General features: G+C 39.9%; 1 protein-coding gene across 1 annotated transcript in view; it reads left to right on the top strand.

The window, feature by feature from the left end:
* The first annotated feature begins 270 nt into the window (after positions 1 to 270).
* The window catches only part of Rasgrp3 (RAS guanyl releasing protein 3), an 87,722-nt gene continuing 72,405 nt past the window's right edge, over positions 271 to 15,587 (top strand). The window contains exon 1 of the mRNA XM_090337579.1: positions 271 to 457. The gene's annotated coding sequence lies outside the window, so the exon portion shown is untranslated. The remainder of the gene's footprint in view (positions 458 to 15,587) is intronic.

Below are 15,587 nucleotides of genomic sequence, written 5' to 3'. Positions count from 1 at the left end.
ACACACACACACACACACACACACACACACACACACACACACACACACACACAACCTTAGACTGCTTTTTGAAATCAAATCCATTTCCTGCCTCTTCTTTCCTTAGTACTCTTACGACTAGCCTATTTATAGCCCAGGAAAGGAAAAAGCTCCACTGGAGGCAGGAAAACTAAGTCGGGAAAGAATAGGAGGAAGTGTGACTGCTATTTAGCTAAACAACTTTTAATTCATTGAGCTCAAAGCTACCAGCTTCACAGTGGTTGTTAGGCATACACAGCTTGCAAATTTCAATTTGTTTTCTCCTCACTTTTGAACTGGATTTTGGTCAACAGTGATCTGACTGTGCCTTAGAAATCTCTGGGTGTTCGAATACATGGAAGAGAGCCTTGCAAGAAATGGATAAGGTGGAAAAGACAAAGGCATGAGCTTTAAATGATTGTATGATTGCAGAATTAAGGTAAGGCATTTTTAAGCCTGTGTGTTGGCATATCTTAATGCACTTCATGCATCAGTCACCAATAATATGTGTCAGTGGGAGGAAGAGCCTAATTTAACCTCTCCGTGAGATCTGCTTAAGTCTTTGAAGAAATGTAGAGTACCTTTCAGCTCTGACCTTTTCATTTGCTAACAACAACAACTGTGTTCTCAAATAGCCATTCCCTTAAGATGACTTTAATCTTCCATTTCAGTACAGTCAAGAGATTAGATGTTATAATGGCTTGGATGATCATTTAGGAAAAGCATCCTTTCTTTTTAAAGCACTTTTTATTCAGTTTTTTAAACTTCAAATGGTTGTAAAAGGGGATTCTAATTTAACATGTCCATGTGTATGTAGTGTATCTTGATCAGAGCTTGCTTTCTTGGTATAAGTGCTTTTTGAAGTTCTAATCCATGATCCACCTGCCATTTCATAGATCAGTACTGGGTTAGTATGTATTTTAATACACAGCTCTCCAAGCAAATTATGAAACAACTACAGTAACTACATTTTGTATAAAATTAAGTGAAGATCAAGGTTTTTTCTTAATGCAATGATTTTTCTCTCAGTCATTCTTTTTCAGGGGAAAGTTTTTGAAATCACCATTTAAAAAAAATCACTGAACAGTTTCCAGTGAAAGAAACTGTAGTAATTATTTACCTGTAAATTAGGGTTTCAAAACATTCTTTCAGCAAACATTTTCTGAAAAACAAAAAGTCATTAGGCTTGTAAATGGAAAGGCTGAAAGGAAGTAGATGAAATTCAAGAACCAGTGGCTGCTGCCCACAGAAAGCTGGAAAGTTCCTAGGGACATTCCAAATTCTTCCAACATTCCCCGGCATTTAGCAAGCTGCTTTGCTTAAAGGATGCCTCTTCTTTGCTTTTACTGAGATAACGTCCACATTTGTGTCCCGAAGTAGCTTGATTAATGCTACCACGATGACTAACAAAGAAATGGAGATCTGGGGGCTCATTGAAAGGGAAACATATTGCTGTTATTCTGGCATATCCCTGCTTGAGATTGATATGTTTAGAATCTGTAGCAAGAAGATAGCGAAAGCTGGAGAGCAGCTAGCTGAGCCTGCAGAACCTGGGGAGAGGCCAGGATGTGGTGCTGGCATAGTATGAGGATAGTTATTGGCTCTTTTCTTTTCTGGGAGAAATGAGGGGTTATTTGTTTTCCTGATTACTTCTAATTCACTCCATAAAAAGTCTAGGTGGATCTCTTAGTTAATAAAAGGAGTATCATTTCTTGCCTGGCCTTAAGTTGTAAGAAAAGAGCACAGCAAAATTAACCTGGATAAATAGGATAGATCTGAAAAATCAGATCTGACTCAAAGTGCTTAAACTTCCCAAACACCTTGGTATTTCAAAGTCCGGTCTGAATTTATCTTATTCTCTTGTAAGAGAGTGAAATCTGCTGTATCAATTAATTGTCGTTCCTTGGACTCTGATGATAAAGATATGGGGGTTCATAGTGATTCCACTTTTGTTGAAGTTGAACTCATTCCTCTTACATTGATAATAGAACTTTTGCATTCAACACATTCATATGTAGCATTGTTTTAATACTGAAGTGAAAGCAATAGAATAAATTAGGAACTACAAATTGTATTCAAAGACTATATTTTTTTCACTTGCAAAAGTCTTTTAGTTGCTTATTAATTTGTATGGGTTCCTAGATGACTCAAAATATATTCATGTGTCCCTAGATGCCTCAAAAGGTATTCATGAAAGGCCAATTTTACAAACAACTTAGGTATTTTCAGGCTCCTAAGGGCAGCTAGCGAACACTGCATGTTTTGATTGCTGAAGTATAACAACTTTGGCCCTTCCATGTAAATATAAATGAAATCAGGTTATTGAAGAAATCATGTGTATGTTACCAAATGTAAGCTAAAACTCTTGGGATGTGTAAGTGAGGGTGTGTCGTGCTAAGGTTGTCAGGAAGCCACGCCTATCTGCCATCTGGCCTGAGGCTTGGGAGAGGAGAAAGGATGTTGCATACTGATTTTGTGTTTCTCCAATCACCTTAAATTTTACATTAGTGGTATCAGCTCTACTTCCGTCTCCCCTCAAGCTCCATATTCCTAGTACCAGACTACTAAATTCTCCTACTTATGCTAAAATCTCGACGCTTTTATAATTTCTTTATACTTGAGTTGAAGAACAGGAATTATATAGGACACAAGGCATGCTGTATATAAAAACAGTTAATGGTCTAGCTGATGAGTACCAGGTAAGAAGACCTGACCCAGGTAAGCTATATGGAGAGCAGATCTGTTGTGTAACAGAGGGAGACAAGAACAGTCAAGATGGGCTAGCAGCATGGCTCAAGTGGTAGGGTGCCAGCGTAGGCAAAAAGAAGCCTAGCACAAGGCTCTGAGTTCAAGCCCCAGTGCCAGTACACATATATACCAGAAAATAGCCAAGGGAAGGATGGAACTGGGAGGGTGGGCAACAATGAGGATGTCTGTGGAGTGTATCCAAGAGTTCCTAAGATTGGTAGGCAGAGTATGCCCAAGGAAATTTACATTTCAGATAAAGATAAAATAGAGTTTAGCACGAGTGTTCTATTGCATGAATGTATATGAGGCCTATTGGATGAGACATACTTTTAAAAATATTATTTGTTGTTTACCTAGCATGCACGTTTAAGTAGGTGCTGTGTATTATTTTTTTATTTCCTGTGGCTAGCAAACCTGCTGGGATTCTGATGAGAAAGGGGGGAATGAGCATGTGCAGTGATTGAGATGTGCCTGGAAGAGACTGGGCAGGAGGTGTTTGTGAGGCTGTAATTCCAGACTAAAGGAGTTCAGTGTGGAATTTAAAGATGAGAGATTTGGGAAAATAACTCAGATTCGATCTGAGGCAGGACTTGCTGGGGTAAAGAGGCCTGAGTTCCAAGGAAAGCACAGAAGATTCCACATTAGAGAACAAGCTGACCTGCTTTGAAAACTAGCTGGGAATGATGGTAAGAGGGAGAGGACATGTTAAAGAAAGTGGTTAAGTTTTAGGGTCCATTCAGAGCAATAGCCAAACAAATACCCATCTGGTCAGGGAGCTGGTGTGGAACTTAGTGATTTTGGCTACAGACAAATTAAACTTGGAGTGATGATGAAATAATCAGGTAGAAACAAATAGTAGGCTACCACTCAGACTTGAGAAGCAGCTTAGGAAAGGAGATGAGAACTGGAAGTAACAGCAACCTACCTCCATTGAGCCCTGATAGATCAAGGCTTTTATCTGTACTGTCTTTACATTTAATGTTCACAGATACTTGTGGGAATCCTATCACTAGCCACTTTGAGAAGTGAGAAATCTGAGCTTCCGAGAACATAAGTAACTTGTATATGATTCATGACTGCATAGCTCCTAAGGGAAAAAGAACTTTTCTTGCTAATTCCACAGAGAATGTTAAGTATTGAAGGTCATAAGGTATTTGTGATATAACCCCTGCCCCCTTTTTTTAGCCAGTGATGGGGCTGGAACTCAGGGCCTGGGTTCTCTACCACTTCGAGCTACAGCTCTACCTCCAGTTTTTAGGTGGTTAATTGAAGATAAGAGTCTCATGACCTTTCCTGCTCAGGCTGGCTTCAAATTTTGATCCTCAGATCTCAGCCATTTGAGTAGCTAGAATTACAGGCATGAGCCACCAGCACCCACCTATAACTCAATTCTTTTCATATATTTTTTATTGTAGTTAATAGAAGGGTTACATTATATTCACCAGATAGAAGGGGCATTACTTTACAAACATTGATACCCTTTCTCATGTCTTGGTCCCCATTTCCCTCCCCTTACCTCCGCCCCTCATCTTGTTTTCCCCCCTTCCCTATCCAATTTCAAATAGCCAAATATGCATATATACAATATATCAGATAACAAGGTGAAATACTGTAACAATATGAGATAACCAAGGGACAGCAAAAGAGATGAGAGATAACATAGTACATTAAGGACAACAATCACTCATAAAGCTTTTGTTTCTATATCCTGGAAGTCCTTTCATTTAGCGTCATACTATATGGCCTTAAGTATCTAGGTTTTGTTCTATTGTAAATCTCTGCTAGGAGAGCCCAAGGTTTCTAATGATTATCACAAATGAGGGAAACTACTGAGCCTATGTTCCTTTGAGTCTGGCTTACTTCACTTACTATGATTTTTTCTAAGTCTTTCCATTTCCTTACAAATGGGGCGATGTCATTCTTTCTGACAGCAGCATAGAATTCCATTGTGTATAAATACCACATCTTGTTGATCCACTCATCAATTGAGGGGCATCTGGGTTGGTTCTATATCTTTGTTATGGTAAATAGTGCTGCAATGAACATCGCTGTGCTAGTGGATTTAGTATGTCCTTATTTCTGGATGAGTGGGTAAATGCCAAGTAGTGGAATTTCTGGGTCATAGGGGATCCCTATGTTTAGTCTTTGAGGAACCGCCACACTGCTCTCCATTGTGAATAACCCAATTTTTTTTTAACGAGATTACTGTTTGTCATTTGGTTAGCCCTCAAGAGTTCTGTACCTTTTGGTTCCCTGTGAAGAAATGTTCATAGTTTATATTCACAGGTTTCACTATTTACATGCATTCTGCTTCTTGCTTATTTTCTTATTTATTCATTACCTACATTCTTTCCCCCTCACTGCCTCGACTTCCTTGTTTATGTGTTCCAATAAAATGATGTGGAAGAAGGAATATTTAGAAGGGTGTTCCTCTCCTCTGCTTGTCCCTGGCTGCCCTCTAGTGGAAGTTCACACATTCAGCTCAGGCCAGACAAGGACCTAGACTAAAGCCTAGCTCCTCAAGAATCCCTAGACTGGACCAAAGGTCACAGAATGTCTGCAGATTGAGCTGTGTGTTCTCTGGGCCTAGAGGCTGCTTGTGCCAGGAGATTCTCGAAATTCCATGCATCCTCAAAGATGGCTGGCTCAAAGGACATTTTGAATAGATTTAGATTTGCCTTTAACTTTTTAATTATTAAAATGTGTCCCTTATTTATTATTAGAAGGTAGAGATGTAGCTCAATGGTAGAACATCCGCTCATCTTGTACATGGCGCTGGATTCCACACAGGCACTGTCAATTATTAGATGCATGCATGTCCTTATTATAAAAATAATTTTCTAGATCTTTTTTGTTGTTGTTGGGCTTGACCTCTGGGCCTGGCCTCTATCTCTAAGCTTTTTCACTCAAGACTAGCACTCTACCACTTTGAGCCAGAGAACCACTTCCAGTTTTCTGGTGGTTAATTGAAACTAAGAGTTTCACAGACTTTCCTGCCTGGACCAGCTTGGAACCACAACCCTCAGATCTGAGCTAGGATTATACACATGAGCTGCCAGCACCCAACTAGATCTTTTATTCTATATATTTATTTGAAAGTGTACAATAAATATATAAAATGAAAAGCTGTCTTTTGCAAATCTATCTTAAGAAAAGACTTAGGGACTCAAACCAAAATATATGTAAAAGAACCTATCTTCAGGGTCAAGCATGGTGGTACATACCACCACAGGAGAAAGAGACTGGGAGAATCACCTTTTAAGGCCATCCTTAAAAGGTGTGGGGAGCTTGAGACCCTTGCTGAGAAATAGCTAAAGCAAAACAGGATGGAGGGCATGACTCAAGCAGTAGACTACGTACCTATATAGGAAGACTATGAACTGAAGACCATCCTGGTCCAAATAAGAAGAAAAATATGATGGCATTGGGAAGTACTTGTAAAAGAATATACTATAAATTATGATCATGGTGTGATCTTCTTTGTTCTCTGTGTGTGTGTGTGTGTGTGTGTGTGTGTGTGTGTGTGTGTGTGTGTGTGTGTGAAAAGCTGATGGGCTCAGACTCCAGTATTGAAACATTAATAGTAGGAATTTCTGGTCCATAATGGTGATGATTCTTTTCTAACATCTCCAGAATAAACATGTACTGCTTTATAATCAGGAACAAACCCCAGAAAACCAGAGAGCCAGGTCTCTGTTCAACGTCTTTGTGTTGTTGTGGCTGCCAATAGGTTTGTGCTAATTCAGCGCCGTTTTCAGCCTCCTTGATCAGTGAAGGGCCATATCCTGTTTGGGACAGCAAAATTTATTGTAATGGAAAAGATTGTGATGTGCTGGCCTGGTCTATGACTTCATTGCATTCATTGGCAACAGGAAGCAAAGACACACACACTTTTTTCATAATTGTTTTCATAATAATTGACAATTGGAGGAAATGAATGGCAGAAAACAATTCTAGGCGGACGAGATGTCAGCAAATCCGACTGGGAAATGCAATGCAACTAAGCTCAGATGTGCTCAAGCACTGATTTCAGAATGTTACAACGATATTATTGTTTTCCCCTTAGCGTATCCCTAGAAAAACCATTGTTTCTGCCAGCACTTGCCCAACTCCTTACTGGCACAGTGCCTTTGACTGGGGTAAGCCCACACCAGGGCCTGGGAATTGACTGTTTTTTGTGTACTACTATTCAGATTCCATGTTTACACCCAGAAACAAACATGTACAAAACTGTGTCTGATTAGCGGCCTACTGCTCAGACATGGGCTCTGAAACCGTTCCCTTTCTTTTAAAATTGAAGCCCTCAAATTCCCGATCTCTACCTTTCCTTTTAGTAGCCGTGGGCAATAATTAATAATAAAATCAAATGAATTCATGATTCACTATCCAATTCCCATGTCATGGAATGGGCATAATTAATAACTCTGATGCAAATAAGGAATGTGTTTTCAACTAGGAAAGAAGTTCAGTAAGGTTAGTGTTACTGTGCTGCAGCAGCATCGTTGTTTTTTCTTGTAAATTGCCTTGACATGCTGGGGAGTTTGAAAATTCCATGGATGGGGATTTAAACATTCATGGGCTGTTAACCATCTTTGCGCCAAGACACATTCATTTCAGATTCATCTGATTTGGAGAGAAATTCTTCCAAGATTACTCACTGCTCTTCGTTGGGTCCCTGGAGCAGCACCTGGCAATAGAAACAGAAGGTGACCCAGGCATCGGTGCCTCATGCCTGTGATCCTAGCTACTCAGCATGCTGACATCTGAGGATCACAGTTTGAAGCCAGCCTGGATAGAAAAGTCTATGAATACTCCTATCTCTAATTAACCAGAACAAAGTTGGAAGTGGAGCTCTGGCTAGCATCAAAGTTCAGAGATAATGTCCAAACTCTGAGTTGAAGCCTCAGTACGGGCAAAAAAAACCCCCAAAAACTCTCATATGTATATATAGTGAATCACAAACATGGCTATGTGGTTCCCCTTATATTGTCAATTGAACCCACTAAAAAATAAAAAAGCAAGTAAAACGAGTCTTAACAATATAGTTTAACGAAACTGTTTAGAGTATTATTGATTGTGTAAACATGAATCAGTATAAAATTTTTCCTATTTTACATTCCCTTTTTGAACCAAGTTTTTGAAAATTGGTATATAGTTAAGATCTCAGTCCAGATTACCATGATTTCAAGTGCTTAGTGGCTTTGTATGCATGGAGACTATTACACTGGTTTGTGTAAATCTGAACAAAACTGTGGTACTCACCCACACTTACATGTGTTGCATTAAAATCTGGACTTTGAGGATTAATTTCTTCGATTCTGTTGTAAGTGTCATTGTTCTACTTGAGCCAAGCCCTCAGCACTTTCGCTCTAATCATTTTTCAAATAAGGTATTGAAGCTTATCTGGACTGAGATCCTCTTGTTTACATTTCCATACAGCTGGGATAACAGATGTGTGCGACTGGCTTTTTATTCATTGAGCTGGGGGCATCTCACATTTCTACTTGAGCTGCTCTGGAACCATGAATCTCCTGAATAGTGAGGACTATAAGTAGGACCCATAAGGCCTCGCTGAGCTGGGAAGTCTTACAGGTGTCAACTGAAACTGAAGAGCTGAATATTAAGTCCAGGTTTATCTGTTTTTGAGATTTGGCTTTAGAACAATCTAAATATTCCTTTAGGCCAGGTAGCTATGGACTCCTCAGCTGAAATGAAAATAGTGGAGATTCAAAAAGCAATTCCTGAAGTTTGAATTTTATGCTCATGAGAAACTTTACCTTATTGTCCTATTTTTAAGTGAATTTTAAGCCTAGAAAAAAGATTCTGTGGAAGAGCTTAAGATTAATTTCCAGAAAGCATTCAAGATACCTTGTTTTTATATGGAGTAAAACTTTATGCGAAGCAAGAAATTTTAGCAATTAAAACACACACACACACACACACACACACACACACACACACACACACACACTTCCAACATTGTGACTGCTTGCTGATGTGATTTGTACATTTTGCATTGTTGTGCTTGAAGGATAGGAAGCACGCTCAATGGTCTCCTGTAATACCATGCCCTGGGGACTCTTATGCCAGTCAGCTGGGTGATGAAGATAGCTCCGTGTGCTAAATGCAGAGAGACAAAAATAGAACTAGTGGAAGTGGATGAAACGCAAGAGCCTGTGGCTTCCATGGTTCTAACAATGGCAAGAATCGGAGAGCACAGCCTCTGAGGTCTGGCTTGAGTGTCATCCAATGGGAACAGTCATTCTTTGGGTTCCATTTCTTATCCCATGAGTGTTTGATTGTGAAGCTAGAGTCAGCACTGTCAAAATAAAAGCTAAAGACATTTTAAAATATAAATAATGACCATTCATTGCATGATTTACAGATTGGTAATTCTCCAAAACCTTACAAATTTTCTTGGCTCGTCTGAATTCACTTTCCATTCGCCCCATGGAAACCCAGCCAGAAACAGACACTGGATCTGCATCTAGAATGCCATAGGTCTTCAATAAAGTTATTACCACGGCTATATGCTTTTATAATGTATTAGGTTCTTGCTTAGTAAGTTATTTCTTATTATTAAATTCTTACAATGCATTTGCAATGAAATATAGTGATTAATGTATGATTCCTACATTAACTCAATATATGGTACTCTATTATGTTAACTGAGTTAGATCAATCAATAGATTAACTTAGAATCACCTTGCAGCCAAAGTAACAAGCACTAGCAAAGACCCAGGAAGTTCCCATCACAAGGGAAGACATACAGACAAGGCTAATAGATAAATCAGAATTATTTTACCCATTATATGTTGGTAGGATAGTAAACTCACAAAAGAGGAAATAGATGGAATTCTTTTGTAAAAGAAAGCAACACTTTACTACCTGGTGAAGGCAATTGTAACCCCTCTATATATTACCCCGACAATAAAAAATAAAATAAATTAAAAAAGAAAGTGACACGTAGGGGGAGAAGGCTTTTTTCCTTTTCATGTCTCATTTGACTTCCAAACTTGGTTGTTCATTTTTCTTTAATAGCTTGACTACAGCTCTTAATATAGAGCTATTCTTAAAATCTTTTTTATTTTCAATAGGGCAGTATTTTCTGGAAATAATAATTAGTGGCTGAGAGGTAGAAGGAAACAAGGAAAGGGAAAAAAGAAAAAGGTTAGAATGTCTAATATGTAGGCACCTAAGAAAGGGATTTATGCAAAATGGCCTGGGTCTCCTGAGAGTAGGTGAGGAAGGAGAGGGGACGGGGCTTAGAGGATGATCTCCAGCTTTTATACTTACATTTAGTTTATAATTATTTGTCCTTCTGTATCTCAGCACCATCCTCTCTGTCTCTCTGTCTTTGTCTGTTTGTCTGTCTGCCTATCTGTCTGTCTATCTATCTATTTATCTATCTATATGGGAGGGGTTGGTTGTTTTATTTTTTGTGCTGGCACAGAGACTTGAACTCAGGGTCTCATGCTCTCAATTGGCCTTTTCACTCAAGGCTGGCATTTTACCACTTCAGTCACACCTCCACTTCTAGTCATTGGCTTATATGTGGGGTAATTTCTTCACAGCATCCACATTCCTTTGGCATGAAAATCCCCACCCAGCCCACCTGGTTTGGCTGCCTCTTCTAGTTACCCGTTTGACCTCTGATTTCTCTGCCAGAATCCCAAATCCTGTGTACTCATTCTGTCACAGGGCCTCCTTGCTTTCCATGTCTCTGATTCAGATTTTAAATACAGAAAATCTCCATGCCACCCTACTGAAACTACATTGTCAGAAAATGTTTGGAGTGATCAAGTGAACAACCCCTTTTTGGTCCCTGATTAAAATACTGAAATTTTCCTCTGTTGAATTGTGAGATTCTACGTTGTCCTTGTGTTATATGAACCATCACAAGAATTCATCCCTGTTCTGTCCATAAAAGTAGCCATTTAGCTCTTACTAAATGGCTCTTCTCTCTAAATCCTTTCTCCCAGATAGAAACTTCGTCCTGCCATTCCTCTGTAAATTGCCCTAACCTTGCTTATATTGCTCTGAAGGAATTGTAGGATTATTCACTCATCTTCTCAGGACAAGAATCCCATGCCCAGTGAATCAAGAGGCTTGGTCCATATGAAAGGGACGAGGGTAAGCTGCAAGGAGATGAAAACTTGATGGCTGTAAACTATAAGGCCAATTCTGAATCTGTTTCTTCAGGGAGAAATGTTACCTTCCAAGGATCAGTTAGAGACCACAGAACAAAGTCCATGAACGATACTCAGTCCTTGGCAATAAACTCAAGAGAAGAATTTAGGATTTCCAGTAGTCTCCATGTGAAGTTCTATACCTGTTAATATAGGCTTTCTCAAGCCTAGCACTCTACCACTGGAGCCAAAGCACCATCTCCTGTTTTCTGGTAATTAATTGGAGATAAGTCTCACAGACTTTCGTGAGATAGGCTGGCTTTGAACCTCCATCCTCAGATCTCAGCCTCCTGGGTGGCCAGGATTACAGGCATGAGCCACCAGTACACTGCTGCCCAACATTTTTTTTCCATTGAGAAAGAGTGTAGTGGACTTTTCTACTCAAGCTGGTCTCAAATTACAATCCTCCCAAACACCATCTCCCAAATAGCTAGGATAGAGAGGCTCCTATCACTGTCCCCAGCTTAGACACTGTTCCTAGTATTGACAGCTTTCTCCCCTCCTCATCATTGTCCTCCTCTTCCTCCTTCTTCTTGCTCATCTTCCTCCTCCTCCTCCTTTCCTCCCTCTTTTTTCTTCTTCCTTTCTTCTTCCTCTCATTCTTTTTCTCCCTCTGTCCTCATATTGTTGTTCTCTTCTCTTTTTTCTCCTCCCTGCCTCTCTCTCCTCTTTTTTCTCTTCTCTGTGTTTTGGCAGCACTGAAGTTTTGAAATCAGAGCCTTATGTTTGATAGGCAGGGGCCCTACACTCCTCCCTCCAGCTTCTTTTTAACAAAACTAACCTCTTGAGCACCTGTCGTCTCTTTGGCAGCCACTCTAATCATCTCCTTTTCTGACATTCTTGTACTCTGCTCATTTGAATCAAGTATCGGTGAAAAGGGTTCAGGGAACTTGGGGGTAGCTGAGCATATATTGCTTGGAGGTGCAAGCAGGCTCTGTAATTCTCCCCCACAGCTTTCCCTTTTGTCCTTTATAATCTCCTTTACCATAACGGGGTAAATGGATTGCCAAGTGTACCAAAACAACAACCACAAAATAAAGAATGCTGCGCTCTTCCTGAAGGCACTCTGCTGGGTCTTCCCTACAATGGTGTCACTAGAACCTTCTATTACCTTCCTTCCTCAGGTGTCCTTGACCTCCCATTAACCTCTTGCTGGTCGATCGTTCTTCCTGTTAACTGTGGCTCATATCAATTCCCATCACTGCTGCTTCCCTTCTCATTCCTTCTCACCTCACTCATAGCTGCTCCACAGTCCTCCTGCTGGATTCCATCCCTCAGGGATTCCTCTTTCCCTACACTCCATGTTTGACATTCTGGAGGAAGAATCTGGGAAAGGCTAAAGATTGCCTGGGTTGCAAAGAAGATTAGAAATTCAGTCAAAGTGGTGGTCTTTGTTACCAGAAAACAAAAGTTACTCACGGGAGTGCATGAAGAGTAGAGACTAGCTGTCAACCAATCAAGACCAGGGGCTCCGATTGCTGAAGCCTAAAACAATCTGCTTACCTAAATGGGATGAGAAGTCATGTCCTTTGATTGTTAGTTCTGTGCAGTTTTCTATTTGAGCATCCCAGTGAGGATGACAGAATCGCAGGGGCCTAGATGACTGGGAGCGAGGGGTTGAGGACGTTTAGAGAGATAGAGTGTCTGGGCATGTTCATAATTTCTCAGTGTCTTTTCCACAGTTCCCTGCATCAGCCCTACCATGTGTAAACACCAATAGAGGTGGAGAGTGTGCGGCCAGATGTAGATAGCATGCAGTTGCCATGGGCCCTCCTTTTGGCCCAAGACTAAAGAATTCACTTCTGGAAGGAATTTTCCATCTGTTTTCCTGATAAGACTGATTAGATCCATCTATCCAGTTTTTCAGCGTCCATGAAAGAACAGAGGAATTATACCATCTGGCCTGGTTAGATTTTGTTCAGATTTCTTTGAAGAGTTCTAGCACTACCATTCAGGGAAGGACTTGACCTTTAGAGGTCCCAAGGAGAAGAGGAGTTGGCAGTCCATATGCTATTCCCATCCCTCTACTTCCCCTCCGGGCCTCACTTGGTAGAGGAAGGGGTACTTGATCTTCAGTACCCCCAACTGGGTGGTGTTAGCCAATTTCATGGGAACTCCAATATGGAAACCACCTCTTTCTCCTTTTCCACTGCTCCCTTTACCTCTTCCTGATAAACAAATTTTCTTTGTTATCTTTGGTCTACAGAGCTTGACTTCATTTCCAAGGAGGCAGTTGAGGAGAGATACAGGATCCTCTTAAACTACACATTGTTCTACACCTGAATTTATTGTGACAAACTTGTGTTTATAATTTAGTAATAGTATTCACATTTTTTTGTCAGTCCTGGGGCTTGAACTCAGGGTATGGATACTGTCCTTGGGCTTTCTCAAGGTTAGAGCTCTACCATTTGAGCCACAGCACCACTTCTGGCTTTTTCTGTATATGTGGTACCAAGGAATTGAACCCAGGGCTCTGTGCATGCTAGGCAAGCACTCTACCACCAGGACACACTCCCACCCCCTAGTACTCCCATTTTCATGTGAGGTTATACAATCTACACTGTGACATATGAGTTACTATGTTAGAGATGTTTTTCTGTTACTTTTCTTTTTCTCTTTTTCTGTCATCTTTAAGATGTCTCAATTTTTCTCTAGACCATCTCCTATGAAGTAAGCCTACCTATTATTCTTTTATCAATTATATTAATGAGCAGATCGTTTTCTAATTCTAATTTTTCCCTCCTCATGGTTTAAAAGTTACATATCTATATTTCTTTATTCTAGTAATCATACTTAAAATACGTATTTGACTTATCAGAACCTAATATTAAAATCTTCCATCTGGACTAGATGTGGTGATACATGCCTGCAATCCTAACATTCAGGAGGCTGAGGAAGAAGAATAGCAAGTTTGAGATCAACCTCAGTTACATAGTGAGTTCACAGCCAACCTGTACTACCTAACGAGATCCTGGTACAAGAAGGAAGTAGGAAGGAAGGAAGAAAAGAAGCATTGTTTCTTATATAAGACCTATGAAGGAAACCTATGTAGCCATGCTTTGTATTGGGCATAATCACTTTGACACATTTTAGTCAATGGAGTTTAAAATACTTTGGAAAAAAAGCCCCATCATTATGTTCCATGAAAAATAAGCAAACATCATTGTAGATCACTGAATAAATATACCTGGGTGGGAATTCTGAAGTGAAATCTCAGTGATTCTCACACATTATTATTGAAACTTTCCAAGTTAACATTTCTCAGACTGTCGAAGCCTATGGCCCTTACACAGATATGAAGTTAGCCTGGAGAAAAATAATGAAATACATATTGTTTAGCTAGACACCAGTTTCAGTTGTCAGACAGCAGAAACCATCGCGATACTCCAGAGTATAACACGCATTGAACTCAACCTTGGTTTCCATGGGAGTGAAACAGGAGACTTGAAGGGAAGAAAAACTATGTCAGAGCAGGGCAAGCAGAGTCAGGAAAAAAAAGGTACAAAGAGGGGGTCATACCAATCTGCTAAGGCCAGTTGTGCCTGTTGGTTGGCAGATATCAGGGTTAGAATTCTGTCATTCCACAGAGACTGGAAGACAGAGGCCTGAAACTTAGGGATTATCTGGAACAAAAATTGTTTTTTTTCTTGACAGCCTTGAGTTTGAATTTTTTTTTGAGGTAGACACTTAAAGGAGGGACTAGTATCAACTTACAGATGGGGTCTTGGGCTGCTGGACCTTATCTCAGGGTTTGTTCAGGTTTTTATTGGACAAGACTGGGGCCTTCTTGAGAAGAGAGCTCTGAGGAGCTGGGCTAATGTTTGGTTACAAAGATAATCTTTGTTCAATGGGCAAATTAGAAAATTTACACTCTTTTTTTTTTTTTGCCAGTCCTGGGGCTTGGACTCAGGGCCTGAGCACTGTCCTTGGGCTTTTTCAAGGCTAGAGCTCTACCACTTGAGCCTCAGCACCATTTCTGGCTTTTTTTCTATGTATGTGGTACGGAGGAATCGAACCCAGGTCTTCGTGTGTGCTAGGCAAGCACTTTAACCACTAGGCCAAACTCCTGGCCCCAGAAAATTTACACTCTTAAGAAGTCTGTATCTTTGCTATAGAAAGGAAATGCTGGTGACTGAAAAAATACACCTGCCAATGTGTGGTTTATCCCATTTAACAGAGACAAAGCAGAATGTTTGAATACTCATCAAGAATGGAAATGTACTTATTACCAGACTCAGTAATTGTAAATTTCTCTGTATATCACCTTTATAATAACAATGAAGTAAATTAATTTTTAAAAAAGGAATGAATAAGCTATGACATGAGTATTCTATAAGGTTGGTTCCAGCAATTAAAATGAATAAATTGAGTCTATGTTACTGACTTTAGAACCAATATACATGGCCATGATTCTAAAAAATCAATTTAAAGAGAAAGTGATTAAAGCTGAATATGGGTGAAATATTTTATTTGCATATGAAAACAGGACAATGAAATCTGTTTAAATCTGTTTGGGGGGCCAGGGATACTGGGGCTTAAACTTAGGGCCTTGAGTTCTCACTCTGCTTTTTTCTGCTCACAGCTTAGCATGCTATGTCATTTGAGCTACACTTCCAGTTCTGATGGGTTTTT

Source organism: Megascapheus bottae, chromosome 7, assembly GCF_031878675.1.
Source record: "Megascapheus bottae isolate mThoBot1 chromosome 7, mThoBot2.hap1, whole genome shotgun sequence".
Taxonomy (NCBI): domain Eukaryota; kingdom Metazoa; phylum Chordata; class Mammalia; order Rodentia; family Geomyidae; genus Megascapheus; species Megascapheus bottae.
This window is presented reverse-complemented; position numbering and strand designations above follow the sequence as displayed.